General features: G+C 53.9%; 1 protein-coding gene across 1 annotated transcript in view; it reads left to right on the top strand.

The window, feature by feature from the left end:
- EMID1 (EMI domain containing 1) overlaps positions 1-27861 on the top strand; it is a 109647-nt gene that overhangs the window by 327 nt on the left and 81459 nt on the right. The gene's annotated exons all lie outside the window — the stretch shown is intronic.

Below are 27861 nucleotides of genomic sequence, written 5' to 3'. Positions count from 1 at the left end.
ATCAACCCAGCGGGGGGGCTGGCTCTAGGTGGGCATGTGAAAATGCCCATAGATAGGGATAGTAGCGGGAAGAGACCTGATCTGTGAATGTCTGTGGAGAGTAACAGGTGAGTGGCAGCTGGGCGTATAGGGGGCCTTTTGGCCCTAGCATGCTGGCTTGGGTTGGCCTGTGGTGGGGCTCAGCTCAGTTAAGTACTTCCCAGCTTGTCTCTGCAGAAAGGCGTGGAGGGAACAACCTGCATCAGCTGAATTTCCTTGGGACGAGCTGGCAGGTTGGGGTTAAGGTATCTTAGGGTGACCAGACGTCCCGATTTTATAGGGACAGTCCCAATTTTGGGGTCTTTTTCTTATATAGGTTCCTATTACCCCCCACCCCCGTCCCGATTTTTCACATTTGCTGTCTGGTCACCCTAAGGTATCTTGGCTGAGGAGCCTGGGGCTCCCAGCTCCAGGCTGCTGTCTATGATCTACTTGGTCTGTGGACAGACCAGGGCTGTTAAACTAGCACCCCAGTCAGTGTGGGGAGCTCTCACTGAGGTCTGGAGAACCCTGGAGGAGCATCCAGCTTTTGTGCTGTTTACGGGAAACGTTTTGCTTTGGAAATATCTCCATCACTGGATCCGTGGGGCCGTCTGGTGCCGGCTGGATCAGGGACACTGTGTGCAGAAGCGTTCTCTTTTCCCCCTCCTGTCCCAGGCAAACCCAGGAAGCACAGAGCAGTGCCAAGTTAGAAGTAGCTTTTCCCAGCCCCGCTGAGTAGCTCGAGGCACAGCTTGGGCTGAGGGTGCAGGGCAGCTGTCGGCTTATTCCATGCAGGAACGGCCAGAGAAGCAACACTTGGCTCTGATTCCAAACTTCTGGAGAATCATCCGGGGGGATTCAGAGCTGGGGTTTGGTTCAGGCCCTTCACTAGTAGTCTTTGATTCAACTGACTGTACAGCAAGAGGGTGGTAGGGAAACCTTACACACACACCCTCCTTAGCCCTAGCAGAGAGCTGGCCCTGGGAACACCCTGGCCCACTGGGTGCTGTGGGAGTCGTGCTGCTGCTGTGGGTGAACAATGCTGATGCTGGAGTGAAGCAGGACTCAGGGACAAGGGGGCTTTCAAGTATGAGTTCAAGGTCTCCGCTGGGAACATCTGCAGAGAAAACTGGGCTGGGGTGAAGCAGCTCCAACCTGCCCCAGCCAGCAGATACTTTCCCAGCCCAGTCAGAGGCCAGGGAGCGGTGGGGAGAGTGACTGAATAGGCCACAGATGCTGTCCGCCAATGGCATGTGGGGGAAGGAGACAACAGTAATGGAAATGCACTGGATTCCCGCCTTGTGTGGGACCAGGCCAGCAATGAGTGACGGCCCCTCCCCAGCCACACCTTACCCAACCATGGTCCCTGGCTTCCTTTGCTCGCTAGCGCTGGAGTCTTGCTCTTCAGCAAGTTTGAAAATTCGGCTGCTCTAGCCATGGGGTGTAGCTGTCATGGTGAGCCGTGCCTTAGCAATCCCATAGAGAGATCAGATGGCTAGATCCAGACCATGATGGAGATCCACTTGTGGACATTCATGATCCCTAGGATCACACCTGCCCCCAATGGCTACTCTTGGGATAGAACAGGGTCTCCAGACCTGTGCTGCTTCCCCTCCTACCCATCCCCTGCCCTGCTCTTTGCTGGCTGCCTTTGCCACATGCCAAGGGGAGCGCCTGCTCTCTGGCCCTCACCCACTCTGGGGAAGTTGTCTCCACAGCTTCTTGTCACTGATCTATTTAGGGCTGAACTGTTTAGCTTTTCCACAGTGGATGGTTTAGTTTTCAGGTCCCATGGGTTTGCCATGGCAGGGCCTCCCTGCCACATCCCTGCTGAGGTTCATAGCTACAAAAAGGACATGAGCTATGCCAAATGCTGCCTTGCCCTCCGCTGTGGGACCCACAAACCTAACTTGCTTGCAGGCTTCCTGTTTAATGATTAACCCCTTATGCCTAGCAATCTGACCACATTATCTGGGATGAGGAACCTGTGTATAGAGGGGGGAGGGAGAGGCAGTGCTGTCTAACGAATAGAGCAAGGGATTGGGAGCCAGAGCCAGAACACCTGGGGTCTAATCTCATTTCTGAATGAATCATTTCCCCAGCCCGTGCCTCAGTTTCCCCATTTGTTAATGAGGTGTAATGAGAGCAGGGCCGCCCAGAGGTTTCAGGGGGCCTGGGGCAAAGCAGGGGAGCTGCAGCGCTTGTACTCACCCGGCGGCGGTCCGGGTCTTTGGCGGCGGGTCCTTCAGTGCTGCCGAAGACGGAGAGCAACTGAAGGGCTCCCCGCTGCCAAAGACCTAGGACCGCCCCTGGGCCCATTGCCCCACCTCTGGGCAGCCCTGAATGAGAGTGACAAGGTAGGTGAGGTAATAACTTACTGTTCATAGAATATCAGGGTTGGAAGGGACCTTAGGAGGTCATCTAGTCCAACCCCCTGCTCAAACAGGACCAATCCCCCGACAGATTTTTGCCCCAGATCCCTAAATGGCCCCCTCAAGGATTGAACTCACAACCCTGGGTTTAGCAGGCCAATGCACAAACCACTGAGCTATCCCTCCCTCTCCTGTTGGTGGAAGGGACAAGCTTTTGAGCCTACACAGAGCTCTTCTTCAGGTCTGGAGAAGGTAATCAGAGTATCTGAGCTAAGTACAAAGGGGGACAGATTGTTAAGCATATCGGTTCACACGTGTAAGAGATCCCTTAAAATAAAGTGAGTAATGAACACCTCTGTAGTGGTCGGAGAACCAGAGTTAGCAGGCAGCAGGATGTGTTACACGTTGTTGTAATGGGCCATAAAGCCAGCGTACGTCTCTGTTAAGTCCCTGGTTTTTAGTGTCTGGCAGAGTTATGAATTTAAGTTCCACTTCCCAGGCTCGTCTCTTGAAGGTGTTGTGCAGGTTTCAGGCAGAGGGAGTTGAGATGAAAGGTACAATATAGGTGTTACTTATCCCCCCAAACCCACCGTCAGAAGCAATAACTGTGAGATGGGCGGGGGGAGAGGAGACCCTGGAAGGCAGAGCTTCATTCCAGCAGTGGGCTGATCCTGGTGACAGGGCTGTGTTATAAGCAGGACAGAAAGCTCGGGGCTTTCCGAGGTGCTCTGAGACGCTCCAGCTGGAATGGCTGTGTGTGTGTAATGGCTGAGAGGGAGTGTGTGTGTGTGTAATGGCTGAGAGGGAGTGTGTGGGGGTGTAAGGGCAGAGAGGCTATGTGGGGTGTGTGCGTGTAATGTCAGGGTGTGTGTGTGTAAGGGCAGAGGGTGTGTGTGTGTAAGGGCAGAGGGTGTGTGTGTGTAAGGGCAGAGGGGTGTGTGTGGGTGTGTGTAATGGCAGAGGAGATGTGTGTGTGTGTAAGGGCAGAGGGGTGTGTGTGTAAGGGCAGAAGGGTGTGTGGGGTGTCTGTTTAAGGGCAGAGGGGTGTGTGTGTGTAAGGGCAGATGGGGGGTGTTTAAGGGCAGAGGGGTGTGTGTAAGGGGTGCGGTGTGTGTGTGTAATGACAGAGGGTTGTGTGTATAAGGGCAGAGGGGTGTGTGGGGTGTGTGTAAGGGCAGAGGGGTGTGTGTGTAAGAGCAGAAGAGTGTGTGTGTGTGTAAGGGCAGAGGGGTGTGTGGTGTGTGTGTGTAATGGAAGAGGGGTGTGTGCGTAATGGCAGAGGGGTGTGTGTGTGTAAGGGCAGAGGGAGGTGTGTGTGTAAGGGTAGAGGGGTGTGTGGGGTGTGTGTGTAAGGGCAGTGGGGTGTGTGTGAGAGGAAGAGGGGGTGTGTGTAACGGCGGAGGGGTGTATGGGGTGTGTGTGTAAGGGTGTGGGGGGTGTGTGTGTGTAGGGGCAGGAGGGTGTGGGGTGTGTGTGTGTAATGGCGGAGGGTGTGTGTGTGTAAGGGCAGAGGGAGGGGTGTGTGTAAGGGTAGAGGGGTGTGTGGGGTGGGTGTGTAAGGGCAGTGGGGTGTGTGTGAGAGGAAGAGGGTGTGTGTGTAATGGCGGAGGGGTGTATGGGGTGTGTGTGTAAGGGCACGGGTGTGTGTGTAAGGGCAGAGGGGTGTGTGTGTGTGTGTAAGGGCAGTGGGGTGTGTGAGTGTAAGGGCAGAAGGGGGTGTGTGTGTAAGGGGTGGTGTGTGTGTGTAATGGCAGAGGGGTGTGTGTGTAAGGCAAGAGGGGTGTGGGGTGTGTGTGTAAGGGCAGAGGGTGTGTGTGTGTGTAAGGGCAGAGGGTGTGTGTGTGTGTAAGGGCAGAGGGTGTGTGTGTGTGTAAGGGTAGAGGGGTGTGTGTGTAATGGCAGAGGGGTTTGTGTGTAAGGGCAGAGGGGTGTGAGGGGTGTGTGTAAGGGCAGAGGGGTGTGTGTAAGGGTATAGGGGTGTGTGTAAGGGCAGGGGTGTGTATAAGGGCAGAGGGGTGTGTGTGTGTAATGGCAGAGGGGTGTGTGCGTGTAAGGGCAGAGGAGTGTGTGGTGTGTGTGTGTAATGGCAGAGGTGTGTGTGTGTGTGTAAGGGCAGAGGAGTGTGGGGTGTGTGTGTAATGGCAGAGGGGTGTGTGGGGTGTGTGAGGGCAGAGGGGTGTGGGGTCTGTGTGTGTAATGGCAGAGGGGTGTGTGTGTGTAATGGCAGAGGGGTATGTGTGTGTGTAAGGGCAGAGGGGTGTGTGGGGTGTGTGTGTAATGGCAGAGGGGTGTGGGGTGTGTGTGTGTAAGGGTAGTGGGGGGGGTGCAAGGGTAGAGGGGGGGTGTAAGGGCAGAGCGGTGCGTGGGTGTGTGTGTAAGGGCAGACAGGTGTGTGTGTGTGTGTAAGGGTAAAGGGGTGTGGAGTGTGTGTGTGTAAGGGCAGAGGGGTGTGTGGGGTGTGTGTGTAATGGCAGGGGTGTGTGTGTAAGGGCAGACAGGTGTGTGTGAAGAAATTTGACTCAGCCGGACTCTGACCCCCTGGGGCCCTTTCACGCCGTGTGCCCTCCGGTGAGGTACTGGTGCCAACCCTGCTGCCTGCTCCCCTGGCACAGAGACTGTACCTTCTGTACCTTCTACCGTCCCGGTGTTTTCCCCGCCCCCAGAATCTGTAAATGCTTGGAATAGATTTTCCTAGCCTACCTCTTCTATTCTCTGTGCTGCCCCCTGTTGGGCAGGACAGAAGGTGATTCCCCCCCGCCCGACCTGCATCCCTGTGTGCAGAATAGAGCTCTGCCCCATTGCCCACTGTCATTCTACCATCACCATGGCAGGGCGCCTAGGCCCCATTGTGCTATCTGCTGAACAAACATCTAGGGAACATACGCCCTGCCCTGTACAGCGCTCAGTCTGACTAGTGGAGGAGGCAGATGAAGGGTGGGAGGGGAAACAGGTGTATAAAGGGGAAGTGACTTGCCTACGCTCAGCTTTTTTATGTGTCTTACAGGCCTTTTGTACTGACTTCATGCTGTTATACCCAGGATGGATTTGGCCCCTTCCCTCTGGAAAATCACCCCTCTCTGATCCTTTCCACCCTCCACAAGCCCCCCAGAGCTTGCCAGACAATGATCTCCCCTCCCGCTCTTTTTTCTTGATGAGTCCCCTATTTAAAAAGTAAGCAGTGCCCCTTCCCCCCGGCAAATTCTTTATTCTCCTTGCACTGCAGCTCCTTTTCAAAGGCCTTTCTCCTCGGAGAGCAGACAGGCATCTCACAGGTCACAAAGCAGCAAGATGAATCATCCGGCCCGTGGCTCTGCAGCCAGGGCGCCCCACCCTCCTGCGGGTCCCCCGATCAGGCCTGCTTGGGTTGTTTAATATTGACTCCAGCTGGTTGGGAATTGGAATTGCCATTCGTGGGAAATTCTGAAATGATTTTTCATTCCGCATTGGAATGAAATTTCCCACGAAACAGATCACCCCCCCCCCCATTGAATTTGGGATCATTGCAATGCTTCATTTTAATACAAACATGCCCTTCCAATAATGTTGATTCATATAATTTTGACTTTGATATAACATTCAACTGTTCAGTATCATACAGAGGATAAATATGATCTATCGAAATATACAATGGAAATAAAGATTCAAATATAACATCAGTCAAAATTAATTGAATTGAAATGAGACAATTGAAGAGAAACGTTTTTACCGTGTGAAAGTGAAATGAACATTATCGAAACGAGAAAGTTGAACAATTTGTTTCAACTTTTTCCTGTCAAAAATTTAGTCAGAATTGACACATTCCTGCAACATGTTTTGATTTTGACAAAACTGCAGTTTTCAATGGAAAACTCTTCTGATGGGTGTTGTTCGGCCAGCTCTAATATCTATAGGGTGAAAGCACTCAGGGGCCCTGTCAGGATCGGGGCCTTCTGCTGGGTGCTCTGCAAATATGCATCAAGGCGTGGATCCTGCCCTGAAGAGCCTCGTGTGGCTCCCAAGATTGACAGGTGGCATGAGGCATGGGTGCAGGTGGACATGGGACCTGGATCTGGGTAGGCATGAGACAAGCGTGCAGGCAGGCAGGATGTAGGGCAGCCTGGCCATGGCTGTAGGTGGGCATGGGCACAGGCTGCCTGAAGGGGGTGCGGGCTGGCATGCTATAGTTAGGATACTGGAGTGCTCAGCTGCCAGCAGAGATGTGTGATGGCAGCAGTGCCAGGGTTTAAGAGTGGTGCCGGGCAGCAGCCCGCTGTCCGGCATGGTAGGGATGGGGAGGGCAGCAAAGCAGCACACTCCACACTGGGGGCAGAGGCAGGGGGCCCAGGAAGCTGTGGGCAGAAGTAGGAGTCCAGGCCAGGAGACTAGGCACCAGAGACTGGAGGACTGAATCTGGGGATTAGGGAGAATGACCAGGAGCTTAGCTGTGCCTGGCTGGCCACAGTCCCCATGGGCTTCTCCTAATTAATCCTGGTCGCTCTCCGTGCCCCCTTCACTTTCTGCATGGCCTGGGCTCCCCAGGGGCCAGGCTCTGCACTAGCTAAATGCGGGTTGTTCATTCCCAGGCTGGGGGGAGGGAGCCTGGTTAGAGCCCGGAGTCATTCAAGCAGCATGCCTGGATAGAGCATAGCCTAGGTCAGCGACCCGAAGCCTGCCCCACACTGGACGTAGGGTGTCAGAGTTCTTTGTGGGACAGCCTGTCACTCAGCGAGGGGTCGCTGGCTGGCTGGAATCTGAAGGGCATAGCACATTGGGTGCTGATCTTTTACAAATCTGAACCCAACGGTGGGTGCTGAGCCCTGGAGAACCTGGCCCCCTGGGAAAACCCCGGCCTGGCTAAACCCCAGAGACAGCCCCAGCACTCAGTGTGCCCCCCACACCTCCTTCCTTCCCCCCATTCCAGCCCCCGGAGCACTGCTGGGGCAGGGGTGGGGAACTCCCAGCTGTTCCAGTGCTTGGATCCCCTGCAGGAGCTGTTGCAGGTGTCAGAGGAGCAACGTTGATATCAGTGTCAGCCAACAGGAGTCGCTGTGGGGCTGGTTCCCACACCCTCACCCAGCACAGCAGCGATGGCTGTTGGGAAGAACGTGGGAGTGCCAGCTAGTGAGGGCGCTGCCAGGCAGGGGGTGGGGGAGGGCTGCTAGCTGCAGCCACTTAGTGGCTTTGTGCAGGAGACACGGTTTGCAATAGATTAACCCCCAGGGAGAGCGCTGAGTGAGACAACTGCAGCATTTGTGGAGGCGCAAGTGGTGTTCTCGTCCATCCTCCCTGTGCAAGGAAAAGGCCTGGGTAGAGACCGTCGAATCGTGGAAGTCAACGAATGGCTACGCAGGTGGTGTCGGAGAGAAGGCTTTGGATTCTTCGACCATGGGATGGTGTTCCAAGAAGGAGGAGTGCTGGGCAGGGACGGGCTCCACCTAACGAAGAGAGAGAAGAGCATCTTCGCCAGCAGGCTGGCTAACCTAGTGAGGAGGGCTTTAAACTAGGTTCACCGGGGAAAGGAGACCAAAGCCCTGAGGTAAGTGGGGAAATGGGATCCTGGGAGGAAGCACAAGCAGGAGAGCGCAAGAGGGGAGGACTCCTGTCCCATACTGAGAAAGAGGGACGATCAATGAGTTATCTTAAGTGCCTATACACAAATGCAAGAAGCCTGGGAAACAAGCAGGGAGAACTGGAAGTCCTGGCACAGTCAGGGAACTATGATGCGATTGGAATAACAGAGACTTGGTGGGATAACTCACATGACTGGAGTACTATCATGGATGGATATAAACTGTTCAGGAAGGACAGGCAGGGCAGAAAAGGTGGGGGAGTTGCATTGTATGTAAGAGAGGAGTATGACTGCTCAGAGCTCCGGTATGAAACTGCAGAAAAACCTGAGTGTCTCTGGATAAAGTTGAGAAGTGTGAGCAACAAGGGTGATGTCGTGGTTGGAGTCTGCTATAGACCACCAGACCAGGGGGATGAGGTGGACGAGGCTTTCTTCTGGCAACTAGCAGAAGTTGCTAGATCGCAGGCCCTGGTTCTCATGGGAGACTTTAATCACCCTGATATCTGCTGGGAGAGCAATACAGCGGTGCACAGACAATCCAGGAAGTTTTTGGAAAGTGTAGGGGACAATTTCCTTGTGCAAGTGCTGGAGGAACCAACTAGGGGCAGAGCTTTTCTTGACCTGCTGCTCACAAACAGGGAAGAATTAGTAGGGGAAGCAAAAGTGGATGGGAACCTGGGAGGCAGTGACCATGAGATGGTCGAGTTCAGGATCCTGACACAAGGAAGAAAGGAGAGCAGCAGAATACGGACCCTGGACTTCAGAAAAGCAGACTTTGACTCCCTCAGGGAACAGATGGGCAGGATCCCCTGGGAGAATAACATGAAGGGCAAAGGGGTCCAGGAGAGCTGGCTGTATTTTAAAGAATCCTTATTGCGGTTGCAGGAACAAACCATCCCGAAGTGTAGAAAGAATAGTAAATATGGCAGGCGACCAGCTTGGCTAAACAGTGAAATCCTTGCTGATCTTAAACGCAAAAAAGAAGCTTACAAGAAGTGGAAGATTGGACAAATGACCAGGGAGGAGTATAAAAATATTGCTCAGGCATGCAGGAGTGAAATCAGGAAGGCCAAATCACACTTGGAGTTGCAGCTAGCAAGAGATGTTAAGAGTAACAAGAAGGGTTTCTTCAGGTATGTTAGCAACAAGAAGAAAGTCAAGGAAAGTGTGGGACCCTTGCTGAATGAGGGAGGCAACCTAGTGACAGAGGATGTGGAAAAAGCTAATGTACTCAATGATTTTTTTGCCTCTGTCTTCACGAACAAGGTCAGCTCCCAGACTGCTGCACTGGGCAGCACAATATGGGGAGAAGGTGACCAGCCCTCTGTGGAGAAAGAAGTGGTTCGGGACTATTTATAAAAACTGGACGTGCACAAGTCCATGGGGCCGGATGTGCTGCATCCGAGGGTGCTAAAGGAGTTGGCGGATGAGATTGCAGAGCCATTAGCCATTATTTTTGAAAACTCATGGTGATCGGGGGAGGTCCCGGATGACTGGAAAAAGGCTAATGTAGTGCCCATCTTTAAAAAAGGGAAGAAGGAGGATCCGGGGAACTACAGGCCAGTCAGCCTCACCTCAGTCCCTGGAAAAATCATGGACCAGGTCCTCAAGGAATCAATTATGAAACACTTAGAGGAGAGGAAAGTGATCAGGAACAGTCAGCATGGATTCACCAAGGGGAAGTCATGCCTGACTAACCTAATTGCCTTCTATGATGAGATAACTGGCTCTGTGGATGAGGGGAAAGCAGTGGATGTGTTATTCCTTGACTTTAGCAAAGCTTTTGATACGGTCTCCCACAGTATTCTTGCTGCCAAGTTAAAGAAGTATGGGCTGGATGAATGGACTGTAAGGTGGATAGAAAGCTGGCTAGATCGTTGGGCTCAACGGGTAGTGATCAATGGCTCCATGTCTAGTTGGCAGCCAGTTTCAAGCGGAGTGCCCCAAGGGTCGGTCCTGGGGCCGGTTTTGTTTAATATCTTTATTAGTGATCTGGAGGATGGAGTGGACTGCACTCTCAGCAAGTTTGCCGATGACACTAAACTAGGAGGCGTGGTAGATACACTAGAGGGTAGGGATCGGATACAGAGGGACCTAGACAAATTAGAGGATTGGGCCAAAAGAAACCTGATGAGGTTCAACAAGGACAAGTGCAGAGTCCTGCACTTAGGACGGAAGAATCCCATGCACAGCTACAGACTAGGGACCGAATGGCTAGGTAGCAGTTCTGCAGAAAAGGACCTAGGGGTCACAGTGGATGAGAAGCTGGATATGAGTCAACAGTGTGCTCTTGTTGCCAAGAAGGCTAACGGCGTTTTGGGCTGTATAAGTAGGGGCATTGCCAGCAGATCGAGAGACATGATCATTCCCCTCTATTCGACATTGGTGAGGCCTCATCTGGAGTACTGTGTCCAGTTTTGGGCCCCACACTACAAGGAGGATGTGGAAAAATTGGAAAGAGTCCAGCGGAGGGCAACAAAAATGATTAGGGGTCTGGAGCACATGACTTATGAGGAGAAGCTGAGGGAACTGTGATTGTTTAGTCTCCAGAAGAGAAGAATGAGGGGGGATTTGATAGCAGCCTACAACTACCTGAAGGGGGGTTCCAAAGAGGATGGAACTCGGCTGTTCTCAATGGTGGCAGATGACAGAACAAGGAGCAATGGTCTCAAGTTGCAGTGGGGGAGGTCTAGGTTGGATATTAGGAAACACTATTTCACTAGGAGGGTGGTGAAGCACTGGAATGCGTTACCTAGGGAGGTGGTGGAGTCTCCTTCCTTGGAGGTTTTTAAGGCCCGGCTTGACAAAGCCCTGGCTGGGATGATTTAGTTGGGAATTGGTCCTGCTTTGAGCAGGGGATTGGACTAGATGACCTCCTGAGGTCCCTTCCAACCCTGATATTCTATGATTCTATGATTCTATGATTCATTCCCCCAGTGTGGGCATGGGAGCCAGCATGCCAGTGTCTTTGTTCTGCTCGGCCTCATGGCATCTGCTCCCTCCCTTTGTGGGGAGCCGTGATGGGGAGGAATCCCAGCCAGGGGCCCTGCGGCTGCCCACATGCTGAGTTCTGACATTCCAGTGCCCAGCTGGGAGCATGCCCTCCCTCGCCACAGAACGGCCCCTTAAAGCCATACACATCCAGGCCTTCCGTTACACGTGGGGCTTAGCTGGGCAGAGGGAGTCACAGCTGCGGTGGCAGGGGCTTGAGCCTACCATGCAGACCCAGGGTCTCCGCTGCTGAGAGCCCACTTTCCACTTAGAGAGAGAGGAGCCTTTGTGGTGGGGAGGGGCCCCGGCCCCGCTACAGGAGGGATGGAGAGGCCAAACTGTGACAGACAACTCTGGCTGGGAATGCGCGAGGAATGTGAGAGCCAGTGAGCGGGAGGGAGGGACCTCATGGCCTTCGCCAGCTAGTGATGCCACAGCCACCCCTGCTCCAGGCCAGTCCCAGAGTCAGGGCTGGGCTGAGTGCCCGCCTAGGGCACACCCAGCACTGGGCACCCTCCCGCATCACGGCCCCTCTGCCCCAGCTGGGAAGAGGAAGGGAGCCCAGGGCCAATGTGTTCATTTAGGAGGGCGGGATCATGTAGAACACATGGCAATGTCTTCCAGAGACTAGCCCCCCAGGATGGACTGGAGCCATGGCCCTCTCCCCTGAGGGGCTTGAGCCCCTTCCCATAAATCCCAGCCCCTGCTTATCCCTCAGCTTTCCCGTGAGAGTGACAGGAACCCCTGAACAAGGGGCTGGATGCTCTGACCCCCCAACAACCCTGAACAAGGGGCAGAGCACTCTAACCCCCCCTCCATGGCTCCCAAACAAGGGGCTGGGCTCTCTGACCCCGCCCCCCCCATAGCCCCCGAATAAGGGGCTGGGCACTCTGACCTCCCCCCCCACAGGCCCGGACAAGGGGCTGAATGCTCTGACCCCCACATGGCCCCCAAACAAGGGGCTGGGTGCTCTGACACCCCCCCCATGTTCCCAGAGCAAGGGGCTAGATGTTCTGATCCCCCCAGCCCCAGAGCAGAGGGCTCAGCGCTCTGACCCCTTTACAGTCTCTCTGCCACTTTAGCTGTCTGCCCGTGGGGGAGGCACTAGCTGGGAATGGCTGGGCGGGGGGCAGATTTGAGCCCGTGCAGTAGAAGTGAAGGGCTTGATCTCCCCATGTCCTGTCTCCCATCCCTCTGAGCCCACTGGGAGGAGCTGCGAGTGGGGGACGCCCTGGTGCTGCCTTAGGGAAAGGCTGCAGTATTGAGGAGCAGAGGGGTCACTCTTGCCTTCCACCCCCTTTCCAGCTCCCCTTGGGGAGACTCAAGCTGAGAAGAGGTCGGGGGAGGGGGCAGTGCCGTCCCCCTCCCCACATCCCCAGCTTTTCTGCAGGCCCAGGGCCTGGCTGCTTTCAAAGCAAAACAGGAAGCTCTACTGCGAGCATTTGGGGCATGGAGTGGGGAAACCAATGGGTCTGTGCAGCACCAGTCACTTCCACACCACTGCAGGGGGCCTGTGGACTGCAGTGCTTGCCTCTCCCAGCAGGAGGCACTGTTGCGAACGGTGCAGGAGCTTTAGCTCTGGGGCACTCCCATATTCTTCCAGCAGGAGGTGCAATAAAACTTGCACCAGTGTAACCCAGCGGTCGCCCTCTGTTTCCGACCGACAGCATGGAGGATATGGGTCTTACAGCCCCAGCTTGGAAGCCAGGCCCTTTAGTTCACACTGTAGTAGCTCCTGCTTTGTAGCGTTGGAGGTCCCCGGTGTTGGCCAGCGTAGCAGCTGTTAGGGGGAGCTAGCTAGCTACTGCACTCCCAGCTTTTCAACAGCGTGGGGAGCTCCTGGGAAGGGGGCAGAGTACAGCTCCGAGGCCAGGAGGCGCTGCAGGGAGTACCGTCGATTATACACGGTAGTAGCTGGTTCTGCCCAGCCTGGCTCCCCAGGGCCGGTGGGACTGTTTCGCCCTGGAGCAGGTGAGCTCAGGCAGTTTCTTTGTCTGTCCAGTGAGCGGGACAGACAGAGGTGAAAGTAAGCCAGCAAGAGCCGGTGCGCAGTACCAGGGCGGCCCGGCTTCCCCAGGCGGCAATCTAAAGGGCCTGGGGCTCCCAGCAGCGGCTGGAGCCCCAGGCCCTTTAAATTGCCGCCAGAGCCCAGCTGCTGGAGCCCTGGGTAGCGGCAGCGGGGCTCCGGGGGTTATTTAAAGGGCCGGGGCTCCCGCTGCCTCTACCGCTCCAGGCCCTTTAGATAGCCGCCGGAGCCCCGCTGCCGCTACCCAGGGCTCTGGGGGCTATTTAAAGGACTAGGGCGGTAGAAGCAGGAGAGTCCTGGGCCCTTTCAATAGCCGCCGGAGCCCCCGGCTGCCGCTGCTACCCCGGCGGGGGAGGGGAGGGCACTTGCCGGTACAGGGCGGGCCGGGGCTGGCTCTGACCCCCATCCCTGCCCCTTCCGCCCGAGGCCCCACCCCTTCCAGGGGCCAGAGCCGGCCCCAACCCAGCCTCGTACCGGTAAGTCCCTATTTCTACTTTCAGCCCTGGGGACAGACGTTCTCTCTGTCTTTCCCCCTCATTTTCTCTATGGCCTGTTGTGGGTGGGCGGGCGGCCAGGGCCAGTCCCTGGGCTGGCGCGGGTTCCCTGGTCCTCGTGCAATCTGGGCTGGGTGGCTCCGTCTCTGTGCTGAGCTCAGCTCCCAGGGATTTTTCCCTTTGTAACATGTGGGTTTGGTCCCTCGCCATCCTGGCTCTGTGCTGCACTTAGCTCATCTTGGGATCCTGGCTCCAGGCTGGGGGCCATGCTGTGGCAGGGATCCGCTCAGCAATGGAGGGGGCTGGAGAGGTGGCGAGGGGCCATTCCCCTCACCACCATGTGCTCCCAGCAGAGGTGAATTGGACACTGCAGGCCTCACCAGCAGCATCTGGGTGCAGGCTGGCCTTTTCTTTCATTTAACTACCGCTGCTGGGTAAAGCCTCCAGTCCTCAGGAAGGGAAGAAGCTTAATATACGTGAAGAGTCAAGCCAGTAGCCTGCAGCCCCTGCCCATGCAGGGGACCTGCCAAGAGCAGCTCCGAGTCCCAGCTGATGCCGGTTCCAGCCGCACCTGGGGAGTCACCCCAGCACAGCTCCATGAGCAGCCCAGCTCCTCTCCTGCAGTAACACACAGGCTGGGGGTCTCTCCGCTAGCAGTTCAGTCCACCCTAGCGTGGTGCCACCCCAGGCAGACGCACTGGTGTGCACGGCCCTTGCCCCTCTGGTCCCCGCCAGCTGGGTCTCTGGTGCTTCCTGAGCTGCCCAGACCTTGCAGCATGGGGTCCACACTGGCTGGTGGCTTCTGCATTCTGAAAGAGGAAACTGCACTGATCTCGTGTCCTGGCACTGTGGGCAAGGCGCAGGCAAGGGGGGGAGCAGCAGCTCTGTGTGCAGAAAGAAACTATTCTGATGCTGTAGGCACAGTGGAGCAGGGCCTGGGCACTACACGGGCCCACTGCAGAGGGCGGGCTATTATTATTAATATTCATGGTTGTTACAATAGTGCCTAGGGACCATCCACGACAGAGGGCCCTTGGTGCAAGGTGCTGCAAAAATACAGAGGAGCAACCATCCCCTGCCCCAGAGAGCTGAGAGAGGGGTAGAAGAGGGGCAGAACACACAAGCAGAGTGAAAAACGAGGCTATGGGTCCATTGCAGCCCGAGGGGCAGGTGATCTGGGACCCAGTTCTAGGCCGCTGTAGCAGTCAGGAGAGGAACACTACCAATGGCTCCTTCCTGTTCCACATTTACCAGCTGAGCCGGATCCTCAGCTGCTGCAAATCAGCATAGCTCCATGGAGGTCAGCACTGAGTTACACAGCTGGAGAATTGGGCCTGAGCCATCTCCCAGAGTCCTCTCTCCCCACCGTAGCCCCTGAGCACCCTCCTGCACCCCAAACCCCTCATCCGCGGCCCCACCCCAGAGCCTGCACCCCCAGCCGTAGCCCTCACCCACCCTCTGCCCCAGCCCTGAGCCCCCTCCCACACTCCAAACCCCCCTGCCCCACCCCCACCACGTGAATTTTGTTATGTGCACCAATATGAAGGTCGTGTGTCACAACACCTCCATACTGGTGCACATAACAAAATTCATTCCGCACATGGGCGGGAAAAATGAGAGGGAACACTGGCCCTTACTATGGTCTTCCAACTCAACCCAGATTTTTGGCTCTTGATATCCCTGCTGAGCCAACCTAGCCACAGGAGATCAGAAAGCTGGCTTCTGTCCTGCCTCATGCATTGGCTGCACTCTGACTGTAGAATCTATTGCTGGGGACGAAAGCTGGGTGAAGAATTCTGGATGTTTTATTTAATCTAGTATCAGAGGGGTAGCCATGTTAGTCTGGATCTGTAAAAAGCAACAGAGAGTCCTGTGGCACCTTTAAGACTAACAGATGTATTGGAGCATAAGCTTTCGTGGGTGAATGCCCACTTCATCAGACGCATTTAATCTACAAATTCTGCCTCTTCCCCCTCCACCATCCCAGGAATTGTCTGCAGCCAGATCACCATCTTCTCACATGTATTCATTATTCAAAATGATTAACTAAGGGACACAAATCATTGGGAGTCTGCAAAGGAGGGCAGTATCATTAGCCCCATTTTACAGATTGGGAAACTGAGGCACAGATAGCAGAATTGACTTGCCCAAAGTCAGCCAGCAGCAGAACCAGGAATAGAAACCAGGTCTCCTAAGGCCCAGGCTAGTGCTTTACCCACTAGGCCAAATTGCATCCCAAACAAAGCCCCTCCTATGCAGCCACAAGAAAACCCACCATATCAACAGCAGCACTCAAACCCAGGCCATTCAAATCCCCATCACAGGCTGCTTCCCTTCAGGCACTGGGAGCAGCTATCAGACAAGATAAGACCTGATTCGGGTGTACAAAATAATGAACGGGACCGAGAAGATAAATCAGTATCTTCTGATCCCCTTGACTCAGGAAATACAAGAGCAAAAGGACATTCAATGAGATTGAAAGGCAGCAATTTAAAACTGCCACAAGGAGACGTGTTCACACAGTGCACAATTAGCCTGTGGAACTCATTGCCACAGGATAACATTGAAGCCAAGAGCATAGCAGGATTCAAAAAAGGATTGATAAAAGTGTAGCCCCATAGACCAAATGCAATCAGCAGAGGTCTGGCCCCACAAGCTGAGACAGAGCAATGTCTGATGGGACCTGTAATCTCTGCAGGCCCACGCATTGCATCAAAGATGAAGGTGGCTGGCTGCAATCTGCTCTATTCTATGCCAGCTAGTTGTGTCCCAAGAGCTCCCAGCAAGCTGCTGGCCCAGCCTTCAGTTGACGTTTGACTTTGGCTTAACCTGTCCTCACAGATCTTAGGTTGTGAATTTTCAGTTAGAACAGTGGACTTGTAGCTTAGGCCCAGGCCTAGCAATCATATGTGGGTTCTGTTTCTGGCTCTAAGCTGTGACCTAACACAAGTCACTGTGCCTCAGTTTCCCTTTCATTACTTGCAGTGCAGAGGGCTTGGAGGCAACATTATCCTTTTCTCTTGTAACATTGGGTGTTTTCCTTTGAGCTCCAGCACCCAGAGTCATGTGATTAGGTGGGAAGCTCTTTATTTTTTATACCCAGTAAGTTTCTAGCCCTCATGGTGGTGGGGAAGAGCTTCCAAATGTGACCTGAGCACAGCCTGAAGGCTCTGAAAGCAGGAGGCAAAGAAAAAGAATCCAGTGTTTGTTTATAAATTAAATTAAAATATGGAGATACCCTATCTCCTAGGGCTAGAAGGGACCCTGAAAGGTCATTGAGTACAGCCCCCTGCCTTCAGTAGCAGGACCAAGTACTGATTTTGCCCCAGATCCATAAGTGGCCCCCTCAAGGATTGAACTCACAACCCTGGGTTTAACAGGCTGATGCTCAAACCACTGAGCTATCCCTCCCCACTTATTTGAAATCTCATTAATTTTGAACCAATCCCATGAATTTTGGACTTTTGGCACTGTGATGCTGTGCAAGGATTAAGCCCCGGTTCATGCTCAGGACTCTGCCTGCGCACAAGGCAAATGACGCCCCTTCACTGGACTGGCCATGGGTCATTAATGTTTGCTAGGCCCTTCGAGATGCCCAGATGGAAGGTGGGTTATTTTTTGTTGCTCTCCTTTGATCTCTCCTCTCTGTCTGCCTACAGCCCTGCACAGGGCTATTGGATCCTGCTCCCGTCCCACCCCACAACACCCACTCCCGCTAATATGGCAGCGGGTCCTGTGGGCCTCGTGGGATCCCGGTCGGTCCCGCTGCAGGGCTCTACACTAGTCCCGCCCAGGGCTCTAGTGCTGCCTTTACAACCTGCTCTGCTCCCTTTGATGTCAGTGTGCTCAGAGGAAAGACCAAGAGAAAGGGCTTGGCCGTGCCAAGGTCAGTAGCCAGCAGCCTGCAGAAGAAGCCATCACGCTGGCTGCCCCAGCTGCCGCAGGCGAGAGAGGAGGCGCTGCCTTTGGTGCCATAGTCTTGAGTTTTCGCAGCACCTCGGCACTTGGTTCCCAGGTCAGGTGTCTGTGTAATGGTGATACCCTGGGAAAATTCCTCATGTGCACTGGAGCTCACAGCACTACTTCCCCCTGTGCATGCTGCGCTGCTCTGTTCCTAGCACAGCCCCTGCCAGCCTGCTGTGCTCCTGTGGCACTTCACCCTGAAAGGGGCTGAGCATCACAATGAGAGGAATACCTAGTTCTTATCGAGCGCTTCACAAAGGAGCTCAGTGTTCTTACCCCGTCTCACAGAGGGGAAACTGAGGCTTGGGAGGGCAATGACTTGCCTGTGGTCACCCAGCAAAGCAGTAGCAGAGCTGAGAATTTTGCCTAGCTCGCCTAGTCTGGTGCTATCCACTAGGCAACACTGCCTCTCCTGCCTCATTGAAGCCAAGAGGAGCCCAACAGCTTCCCAGCATCTCTCAAGAGGTGGCCCCGGTGTGGTCTTGTGAAGGGTGGTTGACTACCCCATTGCATCTACCTCCCCAGGGGCCCCAAAGTAGTCCCTGCATAGACATGGCCAGCCACTGGGTACATACAGTCCCCATAAGAGCCAATGGGAGGGGAACCATAGAAATGTAGGGCCGGAAAGGACCTCGAGAGGTCATCAAGTCCAGCCCCTGCAGTGAGGCAGGACCAAGTCAACCTAGACCATCCCCAACAGGTGTTCATCCAGCCTGTTCTTAAACTTCCCGTGACAGGGAGCCTGGTCCAGAACTGAACTCCTTTACTTAGGAAAGTTGTTCCTAATATTCAATCTGCATCTCCTTTCCCGCAAACTAGGCCGATTCCGTCTTGTCCAACCCCCCGGGGGCCCGGCAAACAATTAATTACTGTCCTCTGTAGCAGCAATTACAGGCAAAGAGAGCAGACTGTGTCACTTAAGATAGCCTTAAGTCTACACTACAGAGTTAAGTCGACACAAGTAACACCGACAATTATAAACCGCTATAATTACATCACTTGTGCATGTTCTCACAACGCTTCTTCTGTTGGCAGAGTGCGTCCACGCATGGTGCCCTAACATTGGCAGTGAGAGCAGTGCACTGTGGGTAGCTAGCTATCCCAGTGTGTTACTCTCCACCTTCTGCAGCTAGGAGTTGTGGGAAGGCAGAGTGGATCGCAGGCAGGGGCGGCTCCAGGCACCAGCGCAGCAAGCGCGTGCCTGGGGCGGCAAGCCGCGGGGGGCGGCCTGCCAGTCGCTGTGAGGGCGGCAGGCAGGCGGCTTTTGGCGGCGTGCCTGCGGGAGGTCCGCCGCTCCCGTGGCTTCGGCAGCAATTTGGCGGCGGGGCACCGATGGCGTGGCACTGGCGGACCTCCCACAGGCGCGCCGCCGAAAGCCGCCTGCCTGCTGTGCTTGGGGCGGCAAAAAACATAGAGCCGCCCCTGATCGCAGTGCATCATGGATGCAGGCTCAATGTCCCATGATGCAGCTTTTTCTGTCCCATCATTCTATGGTCTTCCGACTACATTTTGCGCCATTTTTCAACAGCCCGTTTACTGTGTGCCTGCCCTCTCTGCCTGAAAGGATGGATCCCGCACTGCTGTCTACTGTTGTGGTCAGTGTTATGAGCACATCACGGCTGGTCCTGCAGTACATCATCATGAGCACCCAATCTGAACAGGAATCCGAGGTGCCTGCCCTGCTGTGTGCCATGGAAAGAAACAACACCAGATTACTTTGGGCATTCATGGAGCAGCTGCACACAGCGAACCGTCGCTACTGGGCTCGGGAAACAAGCCCTGAGTGGTGGGATCAGATTGTGATGCAGCTCTGGGGTGACGAGCAGTGGCTGCAGAACTTTCGGATGTGCAAAGCCACTTCCTTGAACTGTGGGCGAAGCTCGCCTCAGCACTGCAGCACAAGGACACCAGAATAAGAGTTGCCCTCTTGGTGTGTGGCGATCGCTGTGTAGAAGCTGGTAAGTTGTGAATCAGTTTGGAGCTGGGAAGTCCACCGTGGGAGTTGCATTCCCGCAAGTCGATTAATCACATCCTGCTATGAAAGACCGTGACTCTTGGAAATGTGTGTGAAGTAGTAGATGGCTTTGCAGCAATGGAATTCCCTAACTGCGGCGGAGCAATAGATGGCATGCATTTTGGCCCCAGACCATCTTGCGACAGAGTACATCAACAGAAAGGGGTACTTCTCTATGGTATTGGATGCGCTTGTGGATCACCGGGGTTGTTTCACTGATATCACCACAGGGTAGTCAGGGAAGGTGCATGATGCGCGCATCTTCAGGAACACTGGCCTGTACAGAAAGCTACAAGCAGGGATGTTGTTTCCAGACCAGAAGGTTCCAATGGGAGATGTTGAAACGCCCATTGTGATCCTGGGAGACCCGACGTACCCCTTACTTCCATTGCTCATGAAGCCTTACACCGGAAACCTGGACAGCAGCAAGGAGCACGCATTTCAACAATAGGCTTTGTTAGGTGCAGCATGACTGCTGAATGTGTGTTTGCCAGATTAAAAGTTCGCTGGCGCTGTCTTTATGGCAGGTTAGACCTAAATGAGGAAAACATTCCCATGGTCACAGCAGCCTGCTGTGTGGTGCATAATATTTGTGAGATTAAGGGTGACAAGTTTCCCCCCGGGGTGGAGCACGGAGGCGGATTGCTTGGCTGCTGATTTTGAGCAGTCAGATGCCAGGGCTATTAAAGTGACACAACAGGGAGCTATTCGAGTCAGGGAGACTTTGAGGCACCATTTTGCAGTGGTGAGCTGGAGCCGGTTCGCACCGGTTCACGGGAACCGGTTGTTAAATTTAGAAGCCCTTTTAGAACCGGTTCTAAAAGGGCTTTTAAATTTAAAGTGGCGCCTTAGGTGCCGACTCTGTGGGTGCTCCGGCAGCTCCCCGCCCCGCCCCTGGCCCCAGCTCACCTCCGTTCCACCTCCGCCTCCTCCTTCTCCCCTGAACGCTCTGCCCCACTTCCCCCCCCCCCCCCCCCGCTTCCCACGAATCAGCTGTTCGTGCAGGAAGCCTGGGAGGGCTGAGAAGCAAGCGGTGGCTTCGCACTCAGGCCCAGGGAGGTGGAGACGGAGCGGAGGTGAGATGGGGCGGGGGTGTGCAAGGAGGGCCGCCCGCGCCGCGGCAGGTAACCCCCTGCTCCCCCCTAGCTATGCTACCCCGCCCCTAGGAGCCAGAGGGACCGGCCGGATGCTTCCCGGGAGCCGCCCCAGGTAAGCACCGCCAGGACTCCCCATCTCGCCCCCCAGCAGGTCCCTCTGGCTCTTAGGGGCGGGGCGGGGTGGGCACCCACTTCGGTGGCCCATGAGACCCTCCTGCCCGGCTCCTGAGCTCCCGGCCGGGGAGGCTAGTCCCTGGCTGTTCCCCCTCCCCCGCAGCTTCAGCTCGTCCCGCCGCCGGCGCATGCTCTGGACGACGGGCTGCGAGCTTGGCCTGACCTGGTGCTCCAGGTGCTGCGCGGCGGCGGCGTGGCCCGGCTCCAGCCAAGTGGCATGGCTGTAGCGCCGCCAGCCACCTCCAGGCAGCGCGGTAAGGGAGCAGGGAGCAGGGAGGGGGGGTTGGATAGAGGGCAGGGGAGTTCGGGGTGGGGTGGATAGGGGTCGGGGCAGTCATAGGGCGGGGAACAGGGGAATTGAATGGGGGCAAGGGTCCCGGGGGGGGGGGCAGTCAGGAAGGAGCAGGGGTTGGATGGGGTGGTGGGAGGCAGTCAGGGGCAGGGGTTCCAGGGGCTGTCAGGGGACAGAGAGAAGGGGTGGTTGGATGGGGCAGGGGTCCCGGGGGGCCATCAGGAATGAGAGGAGGGGTTGGATGGGGTGGTGGGGGGCAGTCAGGGGACAGGGAAGGGGGGTGGATGGGGCAGGGGTCCCAGGGGGGGACGTCAAGGAATGCGGGGGGTGGATGAGGCAGGGGTCCCAGGGGGGGACATCAAGGAATGCGGGGGGTTGGATGGGGCAGGAGTCCGGGGGGGGGGGCGGGCCACAACCCCCTCGTGGGGTGAAGAGGGAACCGGTTGTTAAGATTTTGGCAGCTCATCACTGCCATTTTGACTATGAGCACCACTAATGTGTCTTTCTATAAAACATTCTGCCATGCTTTGTTGACTTGCCACCTTGCATGAAAATTTTGATGATTGCTTCCTGACCGTGATTTGTAGTCTGCAAATGTGCCAGTTGCCACTTTGTATTAATTCCAGCAGTAATCACTGTATGTAGGAGACAAATAAAGATTAATAAAAAGCACTATCTGAAAGCTAATCAATTAGCAATAAACAGCACACAGAAAACACTTTGTTGAAAGGGACATAACACTGAGAAGGGCACTCTCCTGATGGAGGCTCTCATAGCTGTGTGTAAGTCCAGCTATCATTTTGGAAGCTGTCCGAAGGGGTGGAGTGAATGGGGTACTGCGACGGAGTAGGAAGATGCAAGAAATGTGTGGGAGGAATTTGGGGAGGGCATGGCAAGCAGTTCTGTATGGGCTGCAGGGGCGGCAAATATGCATGTGTTCTGCCAGCAGCGCTATTAGGGATGTCAGCATCTCCATTTGCCCTTCCATCACTTTTATCATCTGCTCCTGGCCCACCAAAATTCACTTGTGCCCTGCTTCCTCTCCTGCCTATCTATTTATAAATTTCCATTAACCTTGTCCCTCCACACTCTGTGTTCTTGTTCTGTGGCATGAGAGGGTTAGAGCACCTCCCAAAACATGTCCTCCTTGGTCACATCTTTATCTGGCCAAGGTGCTCTGCCGGTGTGTTGGGGGTTCCCTTGAAGGCCACATCTGCAGAAGCACAACAAACAATAAACAGAAGCATGATTGTTAGTGCCCTCACAGCATCGAATCATAATAGTAAAATACACCTCTTTCTCACTGTCCCTTGACAAGCACACAGCTCAGTGAATGCCCTAAATATGGTGAGTTTGGCTTGGGGTGGGGGGGCTGCGTTCAAGATGGGGCAAGGGTCTTGGTGGTTTTTTAAGGGGATCACTGCAAGCAACTAGGGACAATATTGTAAATTCTGCCACCAGGGGTCCCTATGCTGTCCGCCTGTGTGCCGCTTTGGTCCCTGCACAAGTGATTGCTGATTGGCGCAGGAAAGTTTCCTACAATGGGGGAAGGAACAAAGCAACTCTGCCACGGAACCTTTGGCAGAGGATTGGCGAGTATCTCCAGGAAAGTTTCCTAGAGATCTCTCTGGAGGAGTCCCATGAAATCTCGGTGTGCATTAACACATTGTTCTGCCACACTACTTAGCTGCATAGGGGAATGTGAAACAGATGCAAACACCGCTAATCTTGTACATTTCTATCCCTTAACCCACTTTTAGCATACAACAAGGCAAAGGACTGCTCTACCTCATGTAACCGAGCGGTATCAACTCAAAACGAGCACTTACCAGAGCTCCCCTTTCCTGAATCATGCGCACCAGAGTCAGATTGCTGGAACTGGCCCAAACACTCCAGGGTCGAGAAGAGGTCCTGGCTCACCATGGTACCGGGTGACTGTGTTGCCTGTCCCATCTCATCCTCCAACTGCACTTCCTTGTCCACCACTTCATCCTCATGGTAGAGTCCACGGGCTGCTGTCTCCAGCCCCACCGAAGCATCCAGAAGGCTCTTGGTGGTGGAGGTGGGGTCGCCGCTGAGGATGGCGTCCAGCTCCTTATAGAAGCAGCAGGTCTTTGATGCAGTCCCTTGCCTTTTGGTACGCCTGCCTCAGCTTGTGTATCTTGGCACTGCCCTGATGTGTGTCCCATTCTTAGCCCTTCTCCAACATGCCATGAGAAATCTGAGTCTAAGTATCGAAGTTCCTATGGCTGGAGCGGAGCTGGGACAGCACAGCCTCCTCTCCCCACAGACCCAGCAGATCCAACAGCTCAGATGTGCTCCAAGAGGGAGAACATTTGCTGTGTGGAGCTGCTATGGCCAGCTCTATATCTAGCAAACAGGAAGTGGAATTTCAAAAATTCCTGGGCCTTTAAAGGGCGAGGGGCGAGGGTGTCTGTGTACTTGGGTGCAGGGCAGCGAAGTTCAAACTGCTGACCAGAGCGATCAGGATTGGCATTGTGGGACACCTCCTGGAGGCCATTTATGGCAAAATAACCAAGCACAGTGTCTACATTGACACTGCGTCGATTTAACTTTGCCGCAAAAAGCTCTACGCCTCTCCTTGAGGTGGGTTTATTTTGTCAGCAAAGCAGGAGAGTTTTGTTGGTGGGAGGAGCATGGCAGTGTGTACACCTCCACCGTTTTGTCAACGAAAGCTGATGTTTGTGAACAAAACTCCGTAGTGTAGACAAGGCTTAGGGAGAGGTCACTGCAAAGGGCATGAGAGGTAAAGGGCTGAGGCATTCGGTGAGGTGACATGCTGAGTGAGCATTGCAGGAATCCTGGGGCCACATCCTGATCTCTGTCACTCTGCAGTCACACTGATGTAACTCCATGGACTACAAGAGGGTGATTTCAACTTTGCCCCAGCATCAGTGAGATCACAATCTGGCCCCCTGAGCTCATTAACTTGGGGTGAGGCTGTCCCTGTCCTGAAAGACCCCTGTCAGAGAGAGAGAGAGAGCTCTGAAACCAGACACCCAAACTGCATGTCTTGGCTGCGCCATGTGGCTCATGTTGCCTGACTATTCCCTGGTCGTATGGGGGGCAGTATGCTGCTAAGTGCTGGGGGCGGGGCTGGGTCATGTCACCCAGGGAGTCTCTGGGTGTTCCTGGTCAGGGGTGTATAGCTCTGGAGGGCTGAGACTTGGCACTGAGATCTCGGAGCTGGAGGGAATTTCCCGTCTTGTTCCTGCTCCAAAATGTTTAATTGAATCTCCTGGGTCCCCCGTATTTTGGACACCCCCCCCCCCTTAAAACCAGAGCAGGAAGGAATTCTGGCTGCCTGGCTGTGCAGGGGCAGTCCGACCAGCCCATGCTCGGCTGGCACGGGTGGTTTTAGTCGCAGGCTGTTTCTAGCGAGCAGAGAATATTGGAGCCCACTGAACCGATGCCACCTCGGGAGCCCTTGTAAACCTACGGCCAGCGCCAGAACACACACGACTCCACCAGCAGTAATGCTCACATAGGCACCCACTGTGACCCACAGTCATGCAAGTGGGGCCTTTTGTCCTGCTAGTGACCGGGCCCTGAAAGAGCTTAGTGACTCGACTCTACCATCCACGCTCATGCAGTTCTCCCTTTAGCTCATGCTTTTAAATGCAAAGGTCCTGAGTTCAATCCCTCCGGCCCACCCATTGTTACCAAATTTGCCCGTTATTTTGGGGTACGCTCATTTATTAGGGTTACTCTTGGTGGGGGGGAGGGTTGTAATTCCATCAATGTATTGCTTGTGCCCTCATATGGAGCTCTACTTCTCCCTGCTGCAAGTTCCCTCCCAATGGAGCTATCCTGCAGGACCTAGGTTCCCCTGGGCTGGGGTCCTCCAGTCCCAGAATCAGATGTGCGCACGCGCGCGCGCACACACACACACACTAACAGAGCACATCTGAGCAAACTGGGACAAGCAGCACTTCCAAGCTTTCACCCTTATATGCCCTGGACTCAGCAGGCTGGTCGAGCAGCACTTCCAAGCTGCCACCCTCCTGTGTCCCAGGTTCAGCACGTCCCTATCCCCACTTTCATGTTACAACTGTTCTGGCAGTAACCCACTTGATGAACAAACCCCACAGGATTTTTGGGTGCTGCAGGGATCTTTAAGCTTAGGTACGAGGAGCATTGCTGCAGAGCAAATGGGGAAGCCAAGAAAACAAAAGAGAGAGGGAGGGAGGGAGGGAGGGAAGCAACCAGCTTAACCATAAAAGTTATTTATTGCCAGGTAATAACCATAGGGGAGCAAACAAACAAAACAGTTACAATATTAAATCTAGCTTAAATCTGATTACAAAAATCAGATTTAGAAAACTATAGCTGATCACACAAGTCAGGGTTGGAAAGCTATACCTAGAGTAGAAAAAAACAGAGAGAGAGAGAGAGAGAGAGAGAGCTGAGTTCTCAGCACTCCATGAAGCTTGAATCGATCGGGGGTCCCAGGTGGTCATGGTCGCTGAGGGTCCGGAGTGCTGGAGACAGGCAGACCCCCAGCATGATCAGTCAGGGGAAGATGAAGTTCCAATGGAACTGATGCAGATTTTGGATCCAGGCATCAGAACACACTTGAGCATGGGTAGGGGCTTTTGTAGGGAAACAACAATGGTTCAAGGGAGAACACTAGATTTGTTTATGGGTAAACTGATGGTTCAAGGGAGTATCCCAAAGTTGTTTTGTTCAGGCTAGACAGACAATAGGAACTGCTCATTCCTGGCTGTGGGCGATGTTCCTTCCAGGGAGCTCACCATGCAACTAGGCTGCTTCAGTATTTGGATCCCAATCAAGGATTTATGACTAGAATTGGTCTGATAACTGCTGAGCTGGGTGTGGGCAGGTGTAGGTTCATTAACATCTGGAGCAGAGATCCCCCATCATGCAGTGCTTCCCTGCCTTTCTGGTCCCAGAGTTCAGTGCGGTTCTTGCCTTGGAATCTCTGTTCTCTATTCTATGTGCTAATGGAGGTGCCTCCCTGTCCCATCTTCGATGCAAATGAGACTAGTGGAGTTGCCTTAATCCTGTCACCCTTGTCCGGAGGGCTTTAGGCGGGTCTCCCACGGCCTTTTCATTGCTTTTTGTAAGTCTTTCTTCTGATTGGTTTTGGTTCAAGCAGAGGCTGGGGGGTTGGGGTCCTTCATGAGTCAGAGAGGCTGGATACTGCGCCCTGGTTCCCCCAAGAACACAGAGCTGCTAGGTGACAGGCCCCCCTGTTGATGGGGTGCTTGCGCCGAGCGAGTATCCCCATCACATCCTTACTCTGTGGTACCGGGTCTGATCTTCCATCCATTGCAGCCGCCGCATCAGTCGCTGGATTCAGCAAACCAGACCAATTGCTAGTACAATTTGGAAACCGATGATCAGCACAATGGGTGAAGCATGATATTCAAAAGACCTGTTGCACTGCGGCTCCACCCAAGCAAAGTCTCCCACCAGGAGCGATGGCCTGTGTTTGTAACTGTAGCTGCCAGCCTAGAGATCTCCTGGTTATGGTGCTGAATCTTGAGTTTGCCAGTCTCCCCCAAAGTTCGGAGCCTCTGTAGCTCAGCTTGTAAGGAGGGATGAGTTAATAGCCCCTTAATGGCAGTGAGACCCATTCCCAGTGAAATGGGGGAAACCTCCTTGTAGAGCTCAGGATAGGCTTTCAAATGTTGTACAGTCCATATAGGCACCGTAACCTTAATATCACAACTACCAATGGTGGTTACATTACAGAAACAGCCATTAACGTAAGGCACCATGGGTTGAATCCAGTGTCCATTAATCAATACAATATTACATCTCGTTCTTACACACACACATGCTTTACCAACATAGACAATAACAGACGCCTCTTCCTGGATAACATCAAAAGAACACATCAGCCACACTATCAGAGGCTCGTTCACCTGCACATCTACCAATGTGATATATGTCATCATGTGCCAGCAGTGCCCCTCTGCCATGTACATTGGCCAAACCGGACAGTCTCTACACAAAAGAATAAATGGACACAAATCAGACGTCAAGAATTATAACATTCAAAAACCAGTTGGAGAACACTTCAATCTCCCTGGCCACTCGATTACAGACCTAAAAGTGGCAATATTACATCAACAAAAACTTCAAAAACAGACTCCAACAAGAGACTGCTGAATTGGAATAATTTGGAAATTGGACACCATTAAATTAGGCTTGAACAAAGACTGGGAGTGGATGGGCCATTACACAAAGTAAAACTATTTCCCCATCCTTATTTCCCCCCCCCCCCCCCGCCCCACACACACAGTTCCTCACATCTCCTTGTCAATTGCTGGAAATGGGCCATTTTCATTACCACTACAAACAGTTCTTTTTCTCTCCTGCTGATAATAGCTCACCTTAACTGATCACTCTCCTTATAGTGTGTATGGTAACACCCATTGTTTCATGTTCTCTGTGTATATATATATCTTCCTACTGTATTTTCCACTGCATGCATCCAATGAACTGGGCTGTAGCCCACGAAAGCTTATGCTCAAATAAATTTGTTAGTCTCTAAGGTGCCACGAGTACTCCTGTTTTTTTTGCGGATACAGACTAACGCAGCTGCTACTCTGAAACCTATCAAAAGAACAGTGAGACTTATTCCCAGGTTGTGGGAAGAAGCATTCATCGTGTCCCTCCAATGCTTGGTCTTCACAGATATAGCCCAAATCTTCTTTTCTCCTACACCCCTTTACATTTACTGTGTTCCACACATTATCTTTCTGCCAGGCCCAACTGTTAGGATCTCTGAAGTACATTGCTGAGTTATCATTAATATGTAATCCCAGTGGATTACTCTTTCTTTGCCTGCCACAGTTATCGGGAATAACTGCAAGCTT

This window comes from Emys orbicularis, chromosome 16 (assembly GCF_028017835.1).
Source record: "Emys orbicularis isolate rEmyOrb1 chromosome 16, rEmyOrb1.hap1, whole genome shotgun sequence".
Taxonomy (NCBI): Eukaryota; Metazoa; Chordata; order Testudines; family Emydidae; genus Emys; species Emys orbicularis.
This window is presented reverse-complemented; position numbering and strand designations above follow the sequence as displayed.